The sequence below is a fragment of the Salvelinus sp. IW2-2015 genome, linkage group LG4q.1:29 (genome assembly GCF_002910315.2).
Source record: "Salvelinus sp. IW2-2015 linkage group LG4q.1:29, ASM291031v2, whole genome shotgun sequence".
NCBI lineage: Eukaryota > Metazoa > Chordata > Actinopteri > Salmoniformes > Salmonidae > Salvelinus > Salvelinus sp. IW2-2015.
This window is the reverse complement of record NC_036842.1, coordinates 14,961,117-14,986,941: the sequence shown is the minus strand read 5'-3', so window position 1 is coordinate 14,986,941 and position 25,825 is coordinate 14,961,117.

Genomic DNA, 25,825 nt, shown 5'->3' with positions numbered 1-25,825 from the left:
CATGCTAAATTATGGAGATGTAATTTATAGATTGGCAGGTAAGGGTGCTCTCGAGTGGCTAGATGTTCTTTACCATTCGGCCATCAGATTTGCCACCAATGCTCCTTACAGGTCACACCACTGCACTCTATGCTCTTCTGTAAACTGATAATCTCTCTATACCAGTCGCAAGACACACTGGTTGTTGCTTATTTATAAAACCTTCTCAGGCCAAACTCCCCCCTATCTGAGATATCTACTGAAGCCCTCATCCTTCACATACAATACCCGTTCTGCCAGGCACATTCTGTTAAAGGTCCCCAAAGCACACACATCCCTGGGTCGCTCGTCTTTTCAGTTCGCTGCAGCTAGCGACTGGATCGAGCTGCAACAAACACTCAAACTGGACAGTTTTATCTCAATCTCTGTTGCTACCATGCTATGTTGTCGTCTTAGGTCTCTCTTTATGTAGTGTTGTGTTGTCTCTCTTGTCGTGATGCATTTTATTTGTTTGTTTTTTTAATCGCAGCCTCCATCCCCGCAGGAGGCCTTTTACATTTTGGTACACCGTCATTGTAAATAAGAATTTGTTCTTAACTGACTTTCCTCGTTAAATAAAGGTTAAAATAAATAAATACAAATAAAAATAATATCATGTTAATCTACATCATATACATTTCTGTGTCAAAACAGGACATTTGGGTCAAAGTTGTCACATCATGAATGTTTTCTTTTGAAGATAAGAAATAGTGACTCTCCTACTGTCCCGGTGTTGTGGATGTGGATGTCAAACTCTTTTAGCTCTGTTGAAGTCATTATAACAATAACTGCAAAGTCCAAGGTTATCAGTAAGTCACCACATTGCTGTTGCCCCCATCTTGTTGTCTAATTATTTTCATTCTTCTTCATCCCTAAGGAGATGTCACAAGGTTTTTATATCGTCCATGTCCATCGTATCGTATTAAACCATGGATCAGTCTATGTCATGAGCAATGACCACCACCCATGCCTTGGCTATGTGCTTCAGGAATCAAATACCCATATGAGCGTGCTGTGACATTTGAAGAGAGGAGGTGATATTTTATCTAAAGGAGAAATAAACAGCATTGTGGTAATAATGAGAGTTGCTTCTACAAAAAAACAAAAAACACTTCAAATGTGCAGTTTCACTTAACCCCCTACTGTCAATAGACGCACCAGTGAATCAATTTAAGTTACATAACAAAAAAATCCCCATCGAAATCCATAAGTTTAAGCTAGAGATATCCGTTTTTTTTCATTGGATGCGTCTCAATCGACCATTTTCACCAGTTTTGCACTTCCGCATCTGCGGTGAAAGGTGGCATTCCGAAAATCGGTCTTCTCACAAAAATGTCAATAGCTTCCAAACTGTTTGGGCTACAAACTAATGGGGAGGGCTACAAACTAACCCCACTGTGGAAAGCGGAGATTCTCACGAACATGATGATGTTCTCAGTTTTGCTCTCGACCCCTAAAAGTGTAACATGACTTGCCTGAAGGTAACCAGTACCGTTTTTTTTTTAAACGAATGGAAGTATGAAGGTAGTTTTGTGCCTACCCAAAAAAAGGTGTTAAATACGTGAATAATGTTTTAATTATATAAATATATATACACATTACCTGAGTTTTATTTATATCTCCTAGATTTAGGACAAACACTTCAAAACCTTGTTTCTTATGATTTGCCATTTATGAATGTGTAATCAATGCATTTCTATGGGCTTTAGTAGTAAAGGCCAAAATCAATATTTTATAAAATAATGTTTGTATATATTTTTTTGATACCTACAGGGATTCTAAAATGTAAAATCAAATAGTTAGTATGACCATCTTAAAACATTTCCATATGTCAGCTTAGCACCCCCCACCCCCCCACCCCCATTGTCTTAGACTCTAAAGAAATGAACTTCACATATGAAACCATATTTTCACATGTATTAAATAAACAGAAGCCCATTGAAAAGAACAGAGAAGCTACGTGTCTCCTTATTTATCCTCTTTAACATGTAAAAATTATAGCCATCAGAGTCAATCAGTTAACTCAAGTTAACTTTTTGTAATTTTAGTGGACTTTTTTGATCGCACTGAAAGCGTAAAACATTCACTGTAATCATCCAAAATATAATCTACTGTATACATGTAAAAACAACAATGCAATGTTAAAAATGCATTGAATAACACATTCTTAAATGGCAAAAAAGACAGTAAAAATAAATCATAAGGAATAAGGTTTTGAAGTGTCTGTCCTACAGTACAATATATCAAGGAGATATAAGAAAGACCTTTTTTTTTTTACACACATTTACCCCTTACTTTTTGGGGGCACAAAACTACCTCATACTTCCATTTGTTTGTATGGGTTATCGTCAGATGAGTCCCTTGACACTTATGGGGGTCATAGAGAAAAACGGAGAACTATATTGTGTTCGTGAGAGTCTCCCCTTTCAATAGTGGAGTCATATGAGTTTGTAGCTCAAACTGACACTACAGACGTTTTCACCAGAAGACCGGTTTTCGGGATTTCTCATTGTATGACAAACACCACTGTAGCTCGGCCACCTTCCATCGCAAATGCGGAAGGCCGACATAGATGGTTGAGGTGGATTGAAATGCAGCCCATGCGTAAACTGATGGATAGCTTAAAGTGACAGATTTTGAAGGGATTTTTTAAATTATGTTACTTAGATTGACGCACGGGTAAATTTTCACATGATTTGTTCACACGTGTTTTGTCACGTGATTTTGTTATGCTTTTTTTTGTAAGGGCGCAAATATACTCCATGAACTATAATTGTGAGTTGTGAGATAATACCTTGGACTCAATATGAAGGAATCATACCTCCCAATGCTCTCTCTAAACAACTACTTAAGGTAGTAACCTTTGAATGTCAGTGAAAAGGCACCTGTAGGAAAGGTGGCAACATCAACACAGCTCATTCATTGTGATAGAGCTGGGGAATGGCACAATTGAGCTACATGGGCTATAAGTTACATGTAGATCTAGATAATGTGTAACCTCTGTCATGACGCTCATTGTGGTTTATTGCACCTATTCATCATTAAAGGCAAATAGCTATTTCAAACCTCTCTCTCTCCAGCAGAGCAGGTATTAATAAGGTTTATCATCCCTTTGAGTTTATACAGTTACTTTACACCACATGGCTTCAGCTGATTTCATTATAATACGTTTATAATGTATTTGTTGTTATTTGGTAATGAGGAAAATGTCTGGCCATCTTGACTGTATATGGATTAAGTGAAATTTGTGAGATTTGAGAATCGTGCATGTCTCATTATTAGTGTTTGTTAGGATCCTCTCACATCCAGACGTTGCTTGGCCCTGGGGTGAAAGTGTTGATGGGGAAACAAAGCCTCTTGCCCTGCTGAACACCAGACAAAATGACATCAGATGGTGCCTGTGTGCTGCTTAGGGACCTGCTGGCTACAACAGCTGTCAGGAACACAGAGAGCAGGAGAGAGCAGGGGCATGGAGCAGGGGAAGCCCTGGATAACAACTTCCGGCGCCGAAAAGAGATGGCCGCCTCGCTTCGCGTTCCTTGGAAAATATGCAGTATTTTGTTTTTTTACGTGTTATTTCTTACATCGGTACCCCAGGTAATCTTAGGTTTCATTACATACAGTCGGGAGGAACTACTGAATATACGATTAACGTCAACTCATCATCGTTCCTACCAGGAATATGACTTTCCCGAAACGGATCCAGTGTTTTGCCTTCCACCCAATACAAATGGGAATCTGATCCCAGCCGGCGACCCTGTGCGACGCCGAAAAAGGGGCAAACGAGGCGGTCTCGTGGTCAGGCTTCGGAGACGGGCACATCGCGCTCCACTCCCTAGCATACTACTCGCCAATGTCCAGTCTCTTGACAATAAGGTTGATGAAATCCGAGCACGGGTAGCATTCCAGAGAGACATCAGGGATTGCAACGTGCTCTGCTTCACGGAAACATGGCTAACTCAAGGGACGCTAACGGAGTCGGTGCAGCCAGCTGGTTTCTTCATGCATCGCGCCGACAGAAACAAACATCTTTCCGGTAAGAAGAGGGGCGGGGGGTATGCCTTATGATTAACGAGAAGTGGTGTGATCATCATAACAACACACAGGAACTCAAGTCATTCTGTTCACCTGATCTAGAACTCCTCACAATCAAATGTCGACCGCATTATCTACCAAGGGAATTCTCTTCAATCATAATCACAGCCGTATATATTCCCCCCCAAGCAGACACATCGATGCCCTGAACGAACTTTATCTGACTCTTTGTAAACTGGAAACCACACACCCTGAGGCTGCATTCATCGTAGCTGGGGATTTTAACAAGGCTAATCTAAAAACAAAACTCCCTAAATTCTATCAGCATATCGATTGTGCTACCAGGGCTGGAAAAACCCTATACCATTGTTATACTAATTTCCGCGACGCTTATAAGGCCCTCCCCCGCCCCCCTTTCGGAAAAGCTGACCACGACTCCATTTTGTTGATTCCAGCCTACAAACAGAAACTCAAACAACAAGCTCCGCGCTCAGGTCGTTCAACGCTGGTCCGACCAATCTGAATCCACGCTTCAAGACTGCTTCGATCACGCGGATTGGAATATGTTCCGCATCGCGTCCCACAACAATATTGACGAATATGCTGATTCGGTGAGCGAGTTCATTAGGAAGTGCATTGACGATGTCGTACCCACAGCAACGATAAAAACATTCCAAAACCAGAAACCGTGGATTGACGGCAGCATTCGCGTGAAACTGAAAGCGCAAACCACTGCTTTTAACCAGGCAAGGTGACCGGAAGCATGACCGAATACAAACAGTGTAGCTATTCTCTCCGCAAGGCAATCAAACAGGCTAAGTCTCAGTACAGAGACAAAATCGAGTCGCAATTCAACAGCTCAACACAAGAGGTATGTTGCAGGGTCTACAGTCAATCACGACTACAAAAAGAAAACCAGCCCCGTCGCGGACCAGGATGTCTTGCTCCCAGACAGGCTAAACAACTTTTTTGCCCGCTTTGAGGACAATACAGTGCCACTGACACGGCCCCCTACCAAAACCTGCGGGCTCTCCTTCACTGCAGCCGAGGTGAGTAAAACATTTAAACGTGTTAACCCTCGCAAGGCTGCAGGCCCAGACGGCATTCCCAGCCGCGTCCTCAGAGCATGCGCAGACCAGCTGGCTGTGTGTGTTACGGACATATTCAATCAATCCTTATCCCAGTCTGCTGTTCCCACATGCTTCAAGAGGGCCACCATTGTCCTGTTCCCAAGAAAGCTAAGGTAACTGAGCTAAACGACTACCGCCCCGTAGCACTCACTTCCGTCATCATGAAGTGCTTTGAGAGACTAGTCAAGGACCATATCACCTCCACCCTACCGGACACCCTAGACCCACTCCAATTTTGCTTACCGACCCAATAGGTCCACAGACGACGCAATCGCAACCACACTGCACACTGCCCTAACCCATCTGGACAAGAGGAATACCTATGTGAGAATGCTGTTCATCGATTACAGCTCAGCATTTAACACCATAGTACCCTCCAAACTCGTCATCAAGCTCGAGACCCTGGGTCTGACCCCGCCCTGTGCAACTGGGTCCTGGACTTCCTGACGGCCGCCCCCAGGTGGTGAGGGTAGGTAACAACATCTCCACCCCGCTGATCCTCAACACTGGGGCCCCACAAGGGTGCGTTCTGAGCCCTCTCCTGTACTCCCTGTTCACCCACGACTGCGTGGCCATGCACGCCTCCAACTCAATCATCAAGTTTGCGGATGACACTACAGTGGTAGGCTTGATTACCAACAACGACGAGACGGCCTACAGGGAGGAGGTGAGGGCCCTCGGAGTGTGGTGTCAGGAAAATAACCTCACACTCAACGTCAACAAAACAAAGGAGATGATTGTGGACTTCAGGAAACAGCAGAGGGAGCACCCCCTATCCACATCGACGGGTCAGTAGTGGAGAAGGTGGAAAGTTTTAAGTTCCTCGGTGTACACATCACGGACAAACTGAATTGGTCCACCCACACAGACAGCGTTGTGAAGAAGGCGCAGCAGCGCCTCTTCAACCTCAGGAGGCTGAAGAAATTCGGCTTGTCACCAAAAGCACTCACAAACTTCTACAGATGCACAATCGAGAGCATCCTGTCGGGCTGTATCACCGCCTGGTACGGCAACTGCTCGCCCACAACCGTAAGGCTCTCCAGAGGGTAGTGAGGTCTGCAGAACGCATCACCAGGGGCAAACTACCTGCCCTCCAGGACACCTACACCACCCGATGTCACAGGAAGGCCATAAAGATCATCAAGACAACAACCACCCAAGCCACTGCCTGTTCACCCCGCTATCATCCAGAAGGCGAGGTCAGTACAGGTGCATCAAAGCAGGGACCGAGAGACTGAAAAACAGCTTCTATCTCAAGGCCATCAGACTGTTAAACAGCCACCACTAACATTTAGCGGCCGCTGCCAACATACTGACTCAACTCCAGCCACTTTAAAAATGGGAATTGATGGAAATTATGTAAAAATGTACCACTAGCCACTTTAAACAATGCCACTTAATACAATGTTTACATACCCTACATTACCCATCTCATATGTATATACTGTACTCTATATCATCTACTGCATCTTGCCATCTTTATGTAATACATGTACCACTAGCCACTTTAAACTATGCCACTTTATGTTTACATACCCTAGAGTACTCATCTCATATGTATATACCGTACTCTATACCATCTACTGCATCTGCCATGCCGTTCTGTACCACCACTCATTCATATATCTTTATGTACATATTCTTTATCCCTTTACACTTGTGTGTGTGTGTAAGGTAGTAGTTGTGGAATTGTTAGGTTAGATTACTGTTGGTTATTACTGCATTGTCGGAACTAGAAGCACAAGCATTTCGCTACACTCGCATTAACATCTGCTAACCATGTGTATGTGACTAATAAAATTTGATTTGATTTGGGTTTACACACAGGGACAAGGACCAGACTATCACCACATCATCCTTATGTTAATGCCTTATTTCCCTATTTGCATGTTGTGATTAGTCAACAATGGATAAGGAAAGTAGTGAAACCTTAAGGTGGTTAAATCGTTCCGTACATAATTGTATGTGTCTATTTGATTCTTCAGAGCTCCCCTTTGCATGTATTGCAGTAGGTCTGAGGAGTATGGGGGAAGAGTATGGGGGCACATTAGTGTATGTTGCTGTAATATGTTATGATAAACTGATTTCTCAGTGCTGAACATCTACATGATAGCTATTACTGTATCCCATGCCTGCAGGATGCATTGGTGGAGGGACGAATCATCCAAAACCTTCATTATTGCTGCATGCTTCACCACGACAGAGGGTCGCATCCTCCTCCTCCCTGATTCCCTCTCATGATAATGGCTCATCATTCATTACTCTCCCCACTAAAACACTGCTGAGGTGTGTTTAAGCATGCTGCTTAACAGTATGTTCACTTTCTTGATTCATTCAGTCATTTACAATACATTTAGCTTTACACTGTTTTTAAAAACATTGATTTGTAGCTCTCTATGGCTGTGTACGTAGCCTCAAAGCTAGAGGAAAGGATGATTTAAATGTAGCTGCCACCCATATGACAGTGTCATTTGTATTCGGTGTGAGTCCCTCTCTACTTTAGACCAATAAACACACACCGATACAGATGATGATACCCTTCTGTCAGGACAAGCTGCTATGAGTGGGTAATTTAGGAACTGGTAAAGAGGAAATGAGGAACAAGGAGGTCTGTAAATTCACTCTTGTGCTCACACAACCAGAACAACCCACCATCCTGTCATTTTATTCTGAGCATGCACATTAACTTATTGGATTTGCTCAGAATACAAGAAACTAACCTCTCTCTCGCTTCATATTTTAGTCCTTTGCTGTTTCACCGATAGAGCTAATAAAAGATAGATATTGTTTTTTATATTCCCTGCTAACTGTCTTGGATTCCCCCGGTACTGCTGCTCATTCCGTTCACCAGCTCCAGGGGTCTACGTCACCGGCCATCTAGGCGTCACTGAACTGGATCATTATCACCAACCCAGGAATGTCTTCTCTCATTACGCACACCTGCTTCCCATTCCCCCTGATTAGTATGTGTATACAGTTGAAGTCGGAAGTTTACCTACACCTTAGGCAAATACATTTAAACTCAGTTTTCACAATACCTGACATTTAATCCTTGTAAAAAATTCCCTGTCTTGGGTAAGTTAGGATCACCACTTTATTTTAAGAATGTGAAATGTCAGAATAATAGTAGAGAATGATTTATTTCAGCTTTTATTTCTTTCATCACATTCCCAGTGGGTCAGAAGTTTACATACACTCAATTCGGATTTGGTAGCATTGCCTTTAATTGTTTAACTTGGGTCAAACATTTCGGGTAGCCTTCCACAAGCTTCCCACAATAGGTTGAGTGAATTTTGGCCCATTCCTCCTGACAGAGCTGGTGTAACCGAGTCAGGTTTGTAAGGCCTCCTTGCTCGCACACGCTTTTTCAGATTTCTATTGGATTGAGGTCAGGGCTTTGTGATTGCCACTCCTATGTTGTCCTTAAGCCATTTTGCCACAACTTTGGAAGTATGCTTGGGGTCATTGTCCATTTGGAAGACCGATTTTCAACCAAGCTTTAACTTCCTGACTGATGTCTTGAGATGTTGCTTCAATATATCCACATAATTTCCCCTCCTCATGATGCCATCTATTTTGTGAAGTGCACCAGTCCCTCCTCCAGCAAAGCACCCCCACAACATGATGCTGCCTCCCCTGTTCTTCACGGTTGGGATGGTGTTCTTCGGCTTGCAAGCCTCCCCCTTTTCCCTCCAAACATAAAGATGGTCATTATGGCCAAACAGTTCTATTTTTGTTTCATCAGACCAGAGGACTTTTCTCCAAAAAGTACGATCTTTGTCCCATGTGCAGTTGCAAACCGTAGTCTGGCGTTTTTTACGGCGGTTTTGGAGCAGTGGCTTCTTCCTTGGTGAGCAGCCTTTCAGGTTATGACAATATAGGACTTGTTTTACTGTGGATATAGTCACTTTTGTACCTATTTCCTCCATAATCTTCACAGGGTCCTTTGCTGTTGTTCTGGGATTGATCTACACTTTTCACACCAAAGTACGTTCATCTCTAGGAGACAGAATCCTCCTTCCTGAGCGGTATGCCGGCTGCATGGTCCCATGGTGTTTATACTTGCGTACTATTGTTTGTACAGATGAACTTGGTACCTTCAGGCGTTTGGAAATTGCTCCCATTGATGAACCAATGGGAGCTTCTAAAGCCATGACATTATTTTCTGGAATTTTCCAAGCTGTTTAAAGGCACAGCCAACTTAGTGTATGTTAACTTCTGACCCACTGGAATTGTGATACAGTGAATTATAATTGAAATAATCTGTCTGCAAACAATTGTTGGAAAAAATTATTGTGTCATGCACAAAGTATATGTCCTAACCAACTTGCCAAAACTATAGTTTGTTAACAAGAAATTTGTGGAGTGGTTGAAAAACTATTTTTAATGACTCCAACCTAAGTGTATGTAAACTTCCGACTTCAACTGTATATGTGCCCTCTGTTCCATGTCCGTTGGTCTTGTGAGTACCTGTGCTATGTTGTATCGGCTTGCGTGTTACCGGGCACTTAATATTACAGGTCTTGTCCCGTGTGTTTATTAGAGGTTTACACCCCACTCTTTGTTTGGGTTACAGCCCTGTGTTATATATATATATGTGTTTGTTTTGGGCTTCGTCCCCGTCATGTTCATGACTTACGCTATTTTTGGTAGAGAAATAAACAAATTCCTGCGCCTGTCTCTTATCATTATACAACGTGATAGTAATATAGTAATATAATAGTAATATCCACAGGGTAAAATATTGTACTCAGTCTAAATGCGGTTTTATGAAGTCAAAGAATACTTTCAGATTAAACGTAATGATGTGTATAATTTCTGATGAAGTGTGGTGTTTTGCTTTGAGTGTAGAGAAAGAACAATGTTTTTGATTACATGATGATCACTCTGGTAATATAGTGCAAATATCAAAGGGTAGCATAGTTCAATAGACAGCTGCTCTACACATTTAAAACAATATAAACCATACCATGTCCTGCACTCTTAACCCATCCGACAAGACATCTATTGTGGATCATAAACAGTGTCTTCAGAAAGTATTCACAGCCCTTCACTTTTTCCTAATTTTGTTGTCATAGCCTGAATTTAAAATTGATTACATTTAGATGTTGGGGTCATTGGCCTACACACAATACCCCATAATGTAAAAGTGGTATTATGTTTAAAAAAATATATTATCTTACAAATTAATAAAAAATGAAAAGTTGAAATGTCTTGATTGAATAAGTAACTTTATTATGGCAAGCCTAAATAAGTTTAGGGTAAAAATGTGCTTAACAAGTCACATAATAAGTTGCATGGACTCTGTGTGCAATAATAGTGTTTAAATAATATGCTTTTATAATAACTACCTCATCGCTGTACCCCACACATACAATTATATGTAAGATCCCTTATTTGAGCAGGGAACTTCAAACACAAATTCAACCACAAAGACCAGGAAGGTTTTCCAATGCCTCGCAACGAAAGAGACCTACAGTATTGGTAGATAAAAGAAACAACCACAAAAAATAGACAATGAATATCCATTTGACTATGGTGAAGTTATTCATTACACTTTCGATGGTGTATCAATACACCCAGTCACTACAAAGATACAGACAAGCTTCCTAATTCCGTTGCCAGAGAAGAAGGAAACGTTTAGGGATTTAGGATCAGAGTGGCGGATGTGCAGTTACCTACCCGTACCACCTAGGGGTGGACAAACCCGGATGCAGTTGCAGATTCCCAGGGTCCTTAACTTAATGATGAGCTTTGAGGGCACTATGGTGTTGAACGTTGAGGTGTAGTCAATGAATAGCATTTTCACATAGAAAATTCATTTTGCGCAGGTGGGAAAGGGCAGTCTGGAGAGCAATAGAGATTGCATCATCTCTGGATCTGTTGGGGCAGTATGCAAATTGGAGTTGGTCTAGGGTTTCTGGGATGATGGTGTTGATGTGAGCTCTTCATGGCTACATACGTGAGTGCTTTGGGTCGGTAGTCATTTAGTGTTCTTGGGCACAGGGACTATGGTGATCTGCTTGAAACGTGTTGGTATTACAGACTCAGGGACACGTTGAAAATGTCAGTGAAGACACTTGTCAGTTGGTCAGCGCATGCGCAGATTACACGTTTCTGGTAATCCGTCTGGCCCTGCGGCCTTGTGAATGTTGACCTGTTTTAAAACCTCTTGAGAATACAGGAGGTAATATTTTCGCTTTAGCATTATTTGCTCTACAGATTAAACTGCCTCTTATTCAATCATTGCTCTTACTATATGCATATGAATCATACCATTGGAAAGAAGACAATCTCTAGTTTCTAAATCCGTTTCAATTTTGTCTCTGAGTGATACAGAAGTCATTCAACAGCACTTCATGAACAAACATAAATCAAGATGTGTTATGCTGGCTTCAAAGCTCTGCCTATATATGGTCGTGCCCCCTATGACCAGAAACACACCTCGTTCTCCTTCCTCTGGTTGTCAAGATGACGTCAGAGGAGAAATTCTTTGTTTATCTGGACTGACGTGAAATAGGACCCAATTCTTTGGCGTGACCGACAACTTCCGGTTTACTGAATCGCTCGAATTTGAGCTGCTTGGTGTACTGTTTTGCTGGCGTTATGTATGCAAACTATCTCCGTGTCGAATTTTGTTTGATACATGTGACCATATCATCGTAATGTATGTTTTTTCAATATAGTTTAATCAGATTATTTGAATTTTTCCGGGAGTTTTTCGGTGTACCGTTGTCGGATTGTATTTACGTTTGAGAAATTCTGCCACTCGGCCGGGACCTGTGCTAAATGCAGTGGGAAAGAACATTTCTGAACGGAACCAACGACTCATCTTGACAAGGACACTTTGATCAACATTCTGATGAAAGATCAGCCATAGTAAGACCCAATTTACGATTTTATATCATATCTGTTGTGCATGTGAACTGGACGTGGGCGCCTAGCCGAATCTGCCTGGTAAAAATATCGTGTCCTCCGCTAACGTGGTTAGCTAATAGATTTACATATTCTGTCTTCCCTGTAAAACATTTTAAAAATCTGAAATGGTGGCTTTATTCACAAGACCTGTATCTTTCATCTGGTGTCTTGGACTTGTGATTTAATGATATTTAGATGCTACAAGTTGCTTGTGACGCTATGCTATCTGTGCTAATCAGTGGGGTGAGTTGGGGGGTGCTACCGGATCAGGGTTGCTGACTCGTGAGAAGTTTTAAGGTCTTACTCACACCGGATATGTAGAGCGTGATCACACAGTCGTCCGGAACAGCTGATGCTCTCATGCATGTTTCAGTGTTACTTGCCTCGAAGCGAGCATAGAAGTAATTTAGCTAGTCTGGTAGGCTCGTGTCACTGTGCAGCTCTCGGCTGTGCTTCCCTTTGTAGTCTGTAATAGTTTGCAAGCCACATCTGACGAGCGTCGGAGCCAGTGTAGTAAGATTCAATCTTAGTCCTGTATTGACGGTTTGTCGGAGGGCATAGCAGGATTTCTCATATACTTCCGGGTTAGAGTTCCGCTCCTTGAAAGCGGCAGCACTATCCTTTAGCTCAGTGCAGATGTTGCCTGTAATCCATGGCTTCTGGTTGGGGCATGTACGTACAGTCACTGTGGGACGAAGTCATCAATGCACTTATTGATGAAGCCAGTGACTGATGTGGTGTACTCTTCAATGCCATCGGAAGAATCCCGGAACAAATTTCAGTCTGTGCTAGCAAAACAGTTCTGTAGCTTAGCATCTGCTTCCTCTGACCACTTTTTTATTAACAGAGTCACTGGTGGTACCTGCTTTAGTTTTTGCTTGTAAGCAGGAATCAGGAGGATAGAATTCTGTTCAGATTTGCCAAATGGAGGGCGAGGGAGAGCTTTGTGCGCGTCTCTGTTTGTGGAGTAAAGTTAGTCTAGAGTTGTTATCCCTCTGGTTGCACATTTAACATGCTGGTATAAATGAGGTACAATCGATTTAAGTTTCCCTGCATTAAAGTCTCCGGCCACTAGGAGCTTCGCCTCTGGATGAACGCTTTCCTGTTTGCTTACAGCTGTATACAGCTCATAGAGTGCGCTCTTAGTGCCAGCTTTGGTTTGTGATGGTAAATAGACAGCTACGAAGAATATAGATGAAAACTCTCTTGGTAAAAAGTGTGGTCTACAGCTTATCATAAGATACTCTACCTCAGGCGAGCAAAACCTTGAGACTTCCTTAGATTTCATGCACCAGCTGTTGTTTACAAATATACATAGACCGCCACCACTTGTCTGAGCAGAGGCTGCTGTTCTATTCTGCCGAAAAGTGTAAAACCCACCAGCTATATGTTATTCATGTCATTGTTCAGACACGACTCTGTGAAATATAAGATATTAGTTTTTAATGTCCTATTACTGTATTTCCTTTATAACATTTTTAATGACATCACAAAATAACAACCAAAACGACATTAGCGGTCTTTTGATCACCTCGGACCCTTCCCCATGTTCTATATTATAAATATTGTTCTAGTATTTGCTTTAGAATGTTTTCGAGTTTAGTCGGGAAAAGTCTTCTTAAAACAAAGGCACATTCCTTTGGTGAACATTGGAGAGGGAGATGCTGAATGTTCTGTCCTTGATTTACAACAGGGTGTGAGGTGTTAACCCCCACCAGTTATTTAATGCAAAGCTGATCTGACCTATTTGGATCCTCACAGGACAGTCATGACAACATGTTTTCACTTTGTCATTGTGGGGTATTGTGTGTAGATGGGTGAGAATATGTTTTTCTTAATCCATTTTGAATTCAGGCTGTAACACAACAAAATACTGAGCAGATGTTTGTATGCTGTGCATCATCTCTTTAGCTCCAATGATTTTCAGCTCTTCATTGGCAGTGAACTCAGGTGCACTGCAAGGCAGGACACCCTAGCCTTCCACGTAGGCTGTGCCCATGGGAAAAGCCCTTTGCTTGAGACAATAAGATGGCCCCTAAGTGAACAAGGAATGTGTGTGTTGGGTGCATCGGTCCACATCAGGGGCCGGATGAGAAGTTTCAACTTCTTCAGTTCATTGGTTTCAGCTTGTTCACCATGGCTAAGTTTAGACAGGCATCCCAATTCTGATCTTTTTTCACTTACTGGTCTTTTGTCCAATAAGATCAGCGCTTTTACCAATAATTGGGAAATGAAAAGGGTTACCTAATCAGTTGCACAACTGAATGCATTAAACTGAAAGTGTCTTCCCAATTTAACCCAACCCTTCTGAATCAGAGGTGTGGGAGGCTTCCTTAAACAACATCATCACCCCAGGAGCAGTTGTTATTGGGGGTTAACTGCCCTTGCTCAAGGGGCAGAACAGCAGAGTTTTCCACCTTGTCGGCTCAGGGATTTGAACCAGTGACCTTTTGGTTACTGACCCAACACTGTTGAACCACTGAACTACCTGCCTGTGTAAATTCAGCCAACTGCTGTGTGTGTGAACTTTCTTTTAAACACATGCACGCCTATGTTAAGTGTCAGGATGATTAGATTAGTCACCTTTAAGTTGTCCCTCCCTGAACTCCATCTCCACCCAGCGGAGGGTGTCATGACATTGCCCTGTTGGGTGAGGTTTATGACACCCCCATAAATACCTTTTCCCCCTTTTCTCTCCAATCTACAGAATGGACTCTTGGAAAGCCCTTTGTTAACATAGAGAAAGTATGGTAACATCAAAAGGGTGGTTTAATGTAACAATAATTCTCCTTTCTCAATCAGTTGAAAGTGTCCATTGGTACTTAAAGAATATGATGTCAGATCAGTTGTTGTCTGGGACATTATATCTGATGATAGGACGGCATAAATTGGATCTTGGAAAGTCTTCACATTCTAGTTATCAGATTCACATGGAATTGTTGTGCAATTAATATGTTTAAATATGAAACTATTTGTGAGAAGACGAAATTTGATTTTAGCTTCTAAATGAGGGAATTGTTTTCATAAGTAAACTTATGCTCACCCAGTGGCCACGCCCAAGTGAACAGACATTGGTTGGAGAGGGATGAGGGACACCCTTCTCATCCCCCGTACAAAAGCCCCCGTGACCCAATTCACGTTAGACTAAGCAAACCCCGGTGTGAGCTGTAGTTGCGAATGGTTTAACGACTAATCTATCTAACAAAATTTACATGAGACCAGATCACGTGGAGGTGATGATCACCACGCTGGAATGGTGAATTTCGACTAGACCAGCCAGAATACGGCATGAGTTGATTATGGCAACTTGGTATGAACTTTGAACTGTTATTCACTAAAGAAGTGATACATCCTAGGAAAGGACAGACAATCTCCTAAGAATGACAGAGTATTTCAACGTATCCGTTCTACAACACTACGATCAGAAAGATTCTTCGAAGAACAGTGGCGATCTCTGCTGGGCAAACCAGTCTTCCATCTATCGGAGCACAGCTCAGAGTAAATATATATCTTGCATTTTCCTTTTCCGAATGGGCGGTTATTAAAATGCATAAGATTCTGTATTTACGGTAGCATAGCTTTTCAAGGTCCGATAGAGACCCAATCCCTTTGTCCCTCAGTCGGCCCACACTTTCATTCAAACACAACCCCCTTCCTTTGTGTAACCAGTCGTCATATCGGGTTAGCCCACTAGGGGATTTTCATGACATGATTTGTAATCGATGTATGATCTATCCTGTGTATATATACACTGCTCAAAAAAATAAAGGGAACACTTAAACAACACAATGTAACTCCAAGTCAATCACACTTCTGTGAAATCAAACTGTCTACTTAGGAAGCAACACTGATTGACAATACATTTCACATGCTGTTGTGCAAATGGAATAGACAACAGGTGGAAATTATAGGCAATTAGCAAGACACCCCCAATAAAGGAGTGGTTCTGCAGGTGGTGACCACAGGCCACTTCTCAGTTCCTATGCTTCCTGGCTGATGTTTTGGTCACTTTTGAATGCTGGCAGTGCTTTCACTCTAGTGGTAGCATGAGACGGAGTCTACAACCCACACAAGTGGCTCAGGTAGTGCAGCTCATCCAGGATGGCACATCAATGCGAGCTGCGGCAAGAAGGTTTGCTGTGTCTGTCAGCGTAGTGTCCAGAGCATGGAGGCGCTACCAGGAGACAGGCCAGTACATCAGGAGACGTGGAGGAGGCCGTAGGAGGGCAACAACCCAGCAGCAGGACCGCTACCTCCGCCTTTGTGCAAGGAGGAGCAGGAGGAGCACTGCCAGAGCCCTGCAAAATGACCTCCAGCAGGCCACAAATGTGCATGTGTCTGCTCAAACGGTCAGAAACAGACTCCATGAGGGTGGTATGAGGGCCCAACGTCCACAGGTGGGGGTTGTGCTTACAGCCCAACACCGTGCAGGACGTTTGGCATTTGCCAGAGAACACCAAGATTGGCAAATTCGCCACTGGAGCCCTGTGCTCTTCACAGATGAAAGCAGGTTCACACTGAGCACATGTGACAGACGTGACAGAGTCTGGAGATGCCGTGGAGAACGTTCTGCTGCCTGCAACATCCTCCAGCATGACCGGTTTGGCGGTGGGTCAGTCATGGTGTGGGGTGGCATTTCTTTGGGGGGCCACACAGCCCTCCATGTGCTCGACCAGAGGTAGCCTGACTGCCATTAGGTACCGAGATGAGATCCTCAGACCCCTTGTGAGACCATATGCTGGTGCGGTTGGCCCTGGGTTCCTCCTAATGCAAGACAATGCTAGACCTCATGTGGCTAGAGTGTGTCAGCAGTTCCTGCAAGAGGAAGGCATTGATGCTATGGACTGGCCCGCCCGTTCCCCAGACCTGAATCCAACTGAGCACATCTGGGACATCATGTCTCGCTCCATCCACCAACGCCACGTTGCACCACAGACTGTCCAGGAGTTGGCGGATGCTTTAGTCCAGGTCTGGGAGGAGATCCCTCAGGAGACCATCCGCCACCTCATCAGGAGCATGACCAGGCGTTGTAGGGAGGTCATACAGGCACGTGGAGGCCACACACACTACTGAGCCTCATTTTGACTTGTTTTAAGGACATTACATCAAMGTTGGATCAGCCTGTAGTGTGGTTTTCCACTTTAATTTTGAGTGTGACTCCAAATCCAGACCTCCATGGGTTGATAAATTTGATTTCCATTGATAATTTTTGTGTGATTTTGTTGTCAGCACATTCAACTATGTAAAGAAAAAAGTATTTAATAAGAATATTTCATTCATTTCATTCATTCAGATCTAGGATGTGTTATTTTAGTGTTCCCTTTAGTGTTCCCTTTATTGTGTATGTAATTCTGTGTGATCATATAGGTATTTACTAAATAAATAATTAAGCCAATTTATGTATTGCTGATTCAACTTGTTAGCTAGGGTTTGTGCAGATAACCAAGTACTTACGACAATCATAATAAGACTGATCGAGGTGACGATAAATAATTGACTGCTATTGATATAAAAGATCTTTAAGAGAGTAGAGTCGGGAGATATCCGCTCTATATAAATGAATGCTTCCATGGTGCCCCAGGTAATTAATAGTTTAATTGTTGCATAGTTTAATTCAATCACATAATCAATTAAACGTTAGGTAATCGATTTGATAAAATAGCATGTCATATCATTTAATCATAGTCCAGAGACACGACAAGGGCGACAGGATGAGGAGGAGTGATGAGGGGGCGGGCCTTTATCTTCAAATGGTATTTTTAATTTTTTATTGGCTGTCTTGTCTCTTTGCAAAACCTCTCCCCTCAGAGCATGATGATGGTTTGGGGGCATCAGACCCCTGCAGTGAGACACATGTTCAGAAGGCCTCACCTGCTGAGATCAGAGACGTTGAGTATTCTGGGGAGATTTACTCCTGAAGCCTCCATTTCATGCAGCCTGTTCAATCTCTGACGCCTCTGAACTTTCTCATCTCAGGCCTGCCAGTGAAGCTCCATACAGGGGATCTAATGAATAAGACCCCACCCCCCAAAGGAAGCTGTGTTTCCGTAATAGCTGCTCAGCAGGTGAAGCCCAGCAGGGGCACGGCTCTGTTCATCACCTTCAAACCCCTCAGGTGCATTGGCTAGGAGACAGACAGATTCCATCTGCAAAATGCATTCCTGTTTACCCCATCTGTCCTGGGAGACAGACATATGGATGTTTATTACCCTTTCTGCTATTGCCATGGGTAAGAGACTCCCGTTTCATTATGTTCCATACAGATGTGATAAATTGCTAATTTACATACAGCTACGTCTTACTGCTCCAACACATCATCTGTGCAAGTGCAGTCTGCCTTGCACCCCATTTATAATTTTACAGGTGCCAGGAGCCTAACTGGTTGATGGGACAGTAATTTAGAAATTAAAAATATAATGAGAAAAACAGGTACAGGTACACCACGGACCGTTAATTACCGGCCCAACGCCGTCACACAGATCCAGCAGACAAGGAAAGTGAGGGGTAGATACATTCAAGCCAACACAGCCGACCCAGTCATTAAATACATTCCCAGCTAAATTTCCCACAGCTACGATTGTATTTGGGTTATATTTGCCAGTGATTTGTTTGCCGGAACTAATGTTCAGTTGGGATTCACCCTCTTTGTGGTCATTAAAAATGAGTGCGAGAGAACGTAAGCGAGGAGTACAGGGTTTAGTTCAGCAAATTATTTCCATGACATACACTGACAATGATCGCTTATTGATGTGACCTGTTAAAGGGGGGGTGACAGGTTTAAAAACTCTTAAGGATCCGCCCCTTTAAAAAAAAAATATTCGCCTAACATGACATACCCAAATCTAACTGCCTGTAGCTCAGGACCTGAAGCAAGGATATGCATATTATTGATACCATTTGAAAGAAAACTTTGAAGTTTGTGGAAATGCGAAATTAATGTAGGAGAATAACACATTAGATCTAGTAAAAGATAATACAGAGAAAAAATATGTTTTTTGTATTTTTTGTACCATCATCTTTGAAATGCAAGAGAAAAGCCATAATGTATTATTTCAGCCGAGGCACAATTTAGATTTTGGCCATTACATGGCAGCAGTGTATGTGCAACGTTTTAGACTGATCCAATCAACCATTGCATTTCTGTTCAAAATGTTGTATCAAGACTGCCCAAATGTGCCTAATTTGATCATTAATAACTTTTCATGTTCAAAACTGTGCATGGTATTCGTTCACTGTAATAGCTACTGTAAATTGGACAGCGCAGTTAGATGAACAAGAATTGAAGCTTTCTGCCAATATCAGATATGTCTATGTCCTGGGAAATGTTCTTAGTACTTACAAGCTCATGCTAATCACATTCGCGTACATTAGCTCAACCATCCCACGGGTGGGACACCGATCTGTAGAGATCATTAAGAGGATTTATTAAGGAAGGATTTTTAAGCCTTGAGACAATTGAGACATGGATTGTGTATATGCGGCATTCAGAGGGTGAATGGGCAAGACAAAAGATTTAAGTGCCTTTGAACGGGGTATCAACAGTTTACCGTGTGTATCAAGAGTGGTCCACCACCCATCCAGCCAACTTGACACAACTGTGGGAAGCATTGGAGTCAACATGGACCAGCATCGCTTTGGACACCTTGTAGAGTCCATGCCCCAATGAATTGAGGCTGTTCTGAGGGCAAAGATGTTCCTAATGTTTTGTACACTCAGTGTACATGCATGTACACTATAACTTGTTTTCATTCACAAATCTTATTGTGCCTTTACATTTACATTTACATTTAAGTCATTTAGCAGACGCTCTTATCCAGAGCGACTTACAAGTTGGTGCATTCACCTTATGATGTCCAGTGGAACAACCACTTTACAATAGTGCATCTAACTCTAAGGGGGGGGGGGGTTAGAAGGATTACTTTGTGTATTCTCGGGGGTTGACTTTTGGGATTGTACGCTCCCCTATCAGACTATGTTCAATGCTCCTCTCCCAGTTTCATTAATTAGTTCCTCAATTGCAAATATGGAACAAACTACAGTTAACAACCTTTCTGCAATTCCTAGATTATTGTCCAATCACCGTATTGCGAATACTACTCACATGCAGAGAGGTATTGTTAGTAGTAATCTTGTCCCCATAAAATTGAGCTCTGTCAATAGCTCGAAAATGGTTTATTGCTCATCCAGTGCAGCTTCAGGTGCTACCTTGGATACTCCATCTGATATGAATTCCCGTAGCAATGGTATTGGAATAATTCATTTGAATGCTAGAAGCCTGATCCAAAAGTTGGACTTTATTGAAATTTTGGTCTCACAATCAAATGTTGACGTTCTGATTGTATCTGAATCGTGGCTGTGTGATTCTGTGCCAGATTCAGATGTTCAGTTGATTGGATACAATATTTATAGAACTGATMGAGTTGGTAGAGGTGGTGGTATTGTGATTTATGTTAAATGCTGCTTAAATGTTTCTGTGTCCATATCAACCTCTGTCTCAAAGCAATATGAATGTCTAGTTTTAAACGTGGTACTTGGTAATAATGCTCATTTAACTCTAGCAGGGGTATATCGCCCCCCCTCAGCTCCTCCTTGTACTCTATGCAAATTATCTGATATACTGTCTAATTATGCAAACTCTGAATTACTGATTTTGGGAGATTTTAMCCTGGATTGGCTCTCACCAGTATCCGATAAATTAAAAGGCATTTGTACTGAGCTAAATCTAACTCAGCTGATAACTAAACCAACCCGTCCCAACTTTAAGAACCCAGTAAAATCCACTCTACTAGACATTATTCTAACAAATACCCCCCATAAATACACAGCCAGTGGGGTTTTTGCAAATGATATCAGTGACCACTGCCCTATTGCTTGTATTAGAGATACCAGGCTGAAACACTCTGATCCCTGTATAATCTCTAAGAGAAATTATAAACATTTCTCTCAGCAAGCTTTTATCCTTGACTTATATCACTCTGAGCTTTTATCCACTTGCTGCTTTCTGGACCCGGTTTTAGCCCTTGCTTTTTTCTCTTCTAWTGTTACCTCTATGTCTGATAAACATGCCCCGCTTAAGAATCACAGAGTAAGAAACCRAACCAGTTCTTGGTTCTCTCCTGAATTGTCAGGTCTTTTCCTGCAAAAGAATCGGGCCTGGGCCTTGGCGAGGAAAACAGGTACTCCAGCTGATTGGCTGTTTTTTAGGCAATTGAGAAATAAATGTACTGCAGCTGTCAAAAAGGCAAAATCAAATTACTTCCTTAATGCTATGACAGATTCTGCAGGAGATCCTGCAAAATTCTGGAAAACCGTTAATTCACTGAAACGGGGGAATTACCTCAGACTTCTGTATTCTAACTGAAAAAAATGATATTTGTGATGCTTTTAATAAGCATTTCATCTCTGCTGGTTTTTTATTTGAAAGGAAAAGTGGACTTTGTGGTACTGGCCAGTCAGTTGATTTTTCGTCTTGCTTTTCAACCGTTACTCTGAAAAATGGTAACCCTGTTTTTAGTTTCCAGAAAATAACTGAAGCAGAGGTTCTAATTGCCCTGTGTGCCATTGATACTAAGAAATCCTTAGGCGCTGACAATTTAGACCCGTACTTACTTAAGTGTGCTGCACCTATTTTTGCTGGTTCAGTAACACACATTTTTAATCTAACATTAAGCACAGGAAATATCCCTAAGGTGTGGAAAGCAGCTTTTGTTCTGCCATTACATAAGGGAGGTGACGGTAGTGATTTGGATAACTATCGACCCATCTCTAGGCTCCCTTGTCTGGTAAAGATTCTAGAATCTATAGTCAACAAACAGTTACAATCTTTTCTTTCTGCTAACAGTATTCTTAGTACCAATCAATCTGGTTTTAGATCTAAACACAGTACCACATCGGCCACTATGCTTGTTGTAAATGATATCGCAAATGCCTTAGACGATAGAAAGCACTGTGCTGCGTTGTTTGTAGATTTGTCAAAAGCTTTTGACACTGTAGACCATGCTATCCTTTTGAGTAAGCTTTCATCTATAGGACTGGGCACTGATGCCTGCCGATGGTTTTATGACTATCTTAAAGATAGAACTCAAGCCGTCATGGTCGATGGGGTCAAGTCTGACCCCTTACAGTTACTTAAAGGGGTCCTCAGGGTTCAATATTGGCCCATATTGTTCTCACTTTATATAACAACATTGGTGATGATGTCAGATATTGTAAATTCCATTTATATGCAGATGACACAGTGATGTACTCTATTGCTCCAACAGCGGACCAAGCTTTAATGCAGTTGAGTCTGATTTTAGGATACTACAGGGGTCTCTTTTACAGCTTAAACTTGTTTTAAACGCTAAGAAAACAAATGTCATGTTTTTTTCTAGGTCTAAACTCTCAGTTAGAAACACGTTTGTAATACATAGCTTGGATGGTACTCAAATCAATAAGGTCTCTGCATATAAATACTTAGGGGTATGGTTAGATGATAGGCTTTCTTTTAAAAACATGTACTGAATTGGGAAAAAAGCTCAAATTCAAGATAGGATTCCTTTACAGAAACAGGGCTTGTCTGTCCTCTGTAAATAGGAAAAAAATTGTGCAGGCTACTTTTATGTCCGTTTTAGATTATGGTGATATTATCTATATGCATGCATCGGCAAACACATTAAAACCACTGGATGTATTTACCATTGTGCACTCAGGTTTATCACGGGTGATAGTTACAGAACTCATCACTGTATCCTATATCAACATGTGGGTTGGGTCTCTATCTGTGAGGCGAGAGCAACATGCTCTCTTGTTTATTTATAAAGCATTTCTTTTAAAACTACCTCCATATATATCATCATTAATTTCCACAAGATGTACTAATTTTAAACCAGATCACAGATGTGGATTACATTAGAGACTCCTGCGGTCTCCACAGAGTTGGGTAGGACTGCCTTCAGTTCCTTTGCCTTATTCATGGAAAACAACTGCAGATCCAACTTAAGTTAGACACTCTGGTGTCCCTTGCCCATTTTAAAATGCTTATGGAGGATCAATATGATGTTGTCTGTGATTGTTTCTGTTGAATTGTGTATGTTTTGAAATGTTCTTGTCTGTATGTCTAAAACTGTACATGTCAACATGTTTACACAGGGCACAGCCGTAAAAGAGATCCAGGTCTCAGTCTGTTTTCCCTGTTAAAATAAAGATTTAAAAAAAAAAAAAAAAAAAATTATCCTATCCTAGGTATCCTTAAAGAGGTGGGTTTCAAGTGTCTCCGGAAGGTGGTGATTGATTCCGCTGACCTGGCGTCGTGGGGACGTGTGTTCCACCATTGGGGTGCCAAAGCAGCGAACAGTTTTGACTGGGCTGAGCGGAACTGTACTTCCTCAGAGGTAGGAGGGAGCAGGCCAGAGGTGGATGAACGCAGTGCCCTTGTTTGGGTGTAGGGCCTGATAAGAGCCTGAAGGTACGGAGGTGCCGTTCCCTCACAGCTCCGTAGGCAAGCACCATGGTCTTGTAGCGGATGCGAGCTTCAACTGGAAGCCAGTGGAGAGAGCGGAGGAGCGGGGTGACGTGAGAGAACTTGGGAAGGTTGAACACCAGACGGGCTGCGGCGTTCTGGATGAGTTGTAGGGGTTTAATCGCACAGGCAAGGGAGCCCAGCCAACAGCGAGTTGCAGTAATCCAGACGGGAGATGACAAGTGCCTGGATTAGGACCTGCGCCGCTTCTGTGTGAGGCAGGGTCGTATCTGCGAATGTTGTAGAGCATGAACCTACAGGAAGGGTCACCGCCTTGATGTTGGTTGAGAACGACAGGGTGTTGTCCAGGATCACGCCAAGGTTCTTAGCGCTCTGGGAGGAGGACACAATGGAGTTGTCAACCGTGATGGCAAGATCATGGAACGGGCAGTCCTTCCCCGGGAGGAAGAGCAGCTCCGTCTTGCGAGGTTCAGCTTGAGGTGGTGATCCGTCATCCACACTGATATGTCTGCCAGACATGCAGAGATGCGATTCGCCACCTGGTTATCAGAAGGGGGAAGGAGAAGATTAATTGTGTGTGTCTGCATAGCAATGATAGGAGAGACCATGTGAGGATATGACAGAGCCAAGTGACTTGGTGTATAGCGAGAATAGGAGAGGGCCTAGAACAGAGCCCTGGGGACACCAGTGGTGAGAGCACGTGGTGCGGAGACAGATTCTCGCCACGCCACCTGGTAGGAGCGACCTGTCAGGTAGGACACGCAATCCAAGCGTGGGCCGCGCGGAGATGCCAACTCGGAGAGGGTGGGAGAGGAGGATCTGATGTTTCACAGTATCAAAGGCAGCCGATAGGTCTAGAGGATGAGAGCAGAGGAGAGAGAGTTAGCTTTAGCAGTGCGGAGCGCCTCCGTGACACAGAGAAGAGCAGTCTCAGTTGAATGACTAGTCTTGAAACTGACTGATTTGGATCAAGAAGGTCATTCTGAGAGAGATAGCAGAGAAGAGCTGGCCAAGGACGGCACGTTCAAGAGTTTTGGAGAGAAAGAAAGAAGGGATACTGGTCTGTAGTTGTTGACATCAGAGGGATCGAGTGTAGGTTTTTTCAGAAGGGGTGCAACTCTCGCTCTCTTGAAGGCGGAAGGGACGTAGCCAGCGGTCAAGTTGAGTTGATGAGCGAGGTGAGGTAGGGGAGAAGGTTCTCCGGAAATGGTCTGGAGAAGAGAGGAGGGGATAGGGTCAAGCGGGCAGGTTGTTGGGCGACCGGCCGTCACAAGACGCGAGATTTCATCTGGAGAGAGAGGGGAGAAAGAGGTCAAAGCACAGGGTAGGGCGTGTGAGCAGAACCAGCGGTGTCGTTTGACTTAGCAAACGAGGATCGGATGTCGTCGACCTTCTTTTCAAAATGGTTGACGAAGTCATCCGCAGAGAGGGAGGAGGGGGGGGGGATTCAGGAGGGAGGAGAAGGTGGCAAAGAGCTTCCTAGGGTTAGAGGCAGATGCTTGGAATTTAGAGTGGTAGAAAGTGGCTTTAGCAGCAGAGACAGAAGAGGAGAATGTAGAGAGGAGGGAGTGAAAGGATGCCAGGTCCGCAGGGAGTCGAGTTTTCCTCCATTTCCGCTCGGCTGCCCGGAGCCCTGTTCTTTAAATACATACCAAATGTTTTAGCAGTTGTATCTATTTCTCTTTGCTCTATTTTAGTGTGGTAAATAATTTGTCTACCTTTCCACAGAAACTGATGGCCTTTACCATCTGTGAATGTTTATTTAATTATTTGTCTGTGCCACTGCCATAGGCAGCCCAGGGTTCTGGAGTACCATTTCTCAAATGCATACTCTGTTTGAACATATTTTGAATTTAGTTGTACCTTTATTTAACTAGGAAAGTAAGTTAAGAACAAATTCTTATTTACAATGACGGCCTACACCGGCCAAACCCGGATGACGCTGGGCCAATTGTGTGCCACCCTATGGGAATCCCAATCACAGCCAGTTGTGATACAGCCTGGATTTGAACCAGGATGTCTGTAGTGACACCTCTAGCACTAAGATGCAGGGCCTTAGACCGCTGCGCCAATCGGGAGCCCAAGCATGCATCAATGCAAGCTTCAATGGAAAGTAAGCAAAGAAATATGACTCAACCATGTAAAAAATGACCCAAAATGTCTTGAAATCTATGGCGGCTGAAGCGAGAGAAAATACACTCTTACTTCCAAATGCAATGTTTCCCGTTCACATCTCATATGTTGCCTGACTACAATATTTTAT